Here is a 1,366-nt window from a genome sequence, read left to right as displayed (position 1 = left end):
TTAAAATGTAATTTCACTTGTTTCTTTGGACAATTTTTGCTTTAGCTTAAATGTATACCTTTGATTCTCTTAGACAGAGGTAGGTAGATGTTGCATCTCGTTTGGAGATATTCCTTGTTGTGTTAATCCTATTCTTGGTAGGCCTTGGGACATCCTTGGGTGCAGCTACAGATCCGACTTCAATGTGCAGAGAGATATCGTTAGATAGCAATCTCTTCCTCATCCCGTTTGTTTGGTGACCACTAACTGTCTCAATTTCCTTGTACATTTGGTCTTCCATCATGGTATTTTCTGGCAGACAAGTCACCATCCATCGTTCTAGCCAGCTCCAGCCCACGCCAGTTTCGTTACTGTTGGAGTTGAGTTTTGCTTTTCCTTTGGTCTTCCATTCTTCACCTCATTGCTTTCAGCATCTGCTTGGCCCTTGAAATCTCCTGCCAATGGTTGATTGACAGTGGCCTCAGAGCTTCTAATAGAAGCCGTATCCGCCTCTGCATAAACTGAAGTAAATTCACCTTCATCAATTGCAGGTGTGAAGCTCGATAAATCATCCTCTGCAACTATTGAACTAAACTCATCCCCGCAAAGGTATGATCTTACTGAACTCCATCTTTTCTTTTCCACTGCATAACTCCTAGCCTGACTCAAACTTTAGTTACTAATTTCAAACCAAATCAAAACAAATCCAGGCATATGTACAATATACTATCAGCATTCTGTGAGTTAAATTATCAAACAACTTGAATGCAATTAACTTACATGACTGTCACGCGTTCGTACAGAGAGGCTTTTCTAGAACGCACTTCTAACTAGTTCCCCTCTGATTCCCATCTCAGTTAATCCCTTAGCAGAATTCTTTAAGCCCCTTTTCAAGAAAACACTACAATTATATAGAAAGAGGAAAAAAGAAAGCTTCAGCTACAAAATGGTGATCATGCTCCCTCTGCAGACTCATGCAGATCATCAACAAAAATAGTAACCAGTAGTTAATGATATTTAGCTGGAACTGAAGTTACTGAACCAAAACATCTGCCATATTTGCAGAACTTTAGAGCTGGAATTGGAGGCTTTAAATTGCAATAGTAAATGTACAATTGTAAAGCATAGAGTATATAGAAAAGAGGGATTTGAAGGTCCCATAACTTTATGCACATGACTGACACTATATTGGATTTTATTAAAGTTTGCTTGCAACAGGGACTATGCCAATTCCTTTGGAGTTGATAGATTTTTTATTTTTATTTTATTTATTTTTGGTGGCAGTTTGGGGTACCAAAAGCGCACGCTTGGCTACGCTTAAAGAATTTACTCATAAGTAAATTTTAAGGTAAATAAATCTTTTTTATGTAAGTAAATTTTATAGTAA

General features: G+C 37.6%; 1 long non-coding RNA gene across 1 annotated transcript; it reads right to left on the bottom strand.

The window, feature by feature from the left end:
* Positions 1–287: 287 nt before the first annotated feature.
* LOC111397738 lies at positions 288–1,162 on the bottom strand. The gene is made up of 2 exons (XR_002703321.1): positions 760–1,162; positions 288–639 (listed from the first exon to the last, which is right to left on the bottom strand). It is a non-coding gene; the product is annotated as an uncharacterized LOC111397738 (long non-coding RNA).
* Between the last annotated feature and the right edge of the window lie 204 nt (positions 1,163–1,366).

Source organism: Olea europaea, chromosome 7 (assembly GCF_002742605.1).
Source record: "Olea europaea var. sylvestris chromosome 7, O_europaea_v1, whole genome shotgun sequence".
Taxonomy (NCBI): Eukaryota; Viridiplantae; Streptophyta; class Magnoliopsida; order Lamiales; family Oleaceae; genus Olea; species Olea europaea.
The sequence above is the reverse complement of the archived record's forward strand: the minus strand, read 5'-3'. Positions and strand labels throughout refer to the sequence as shown.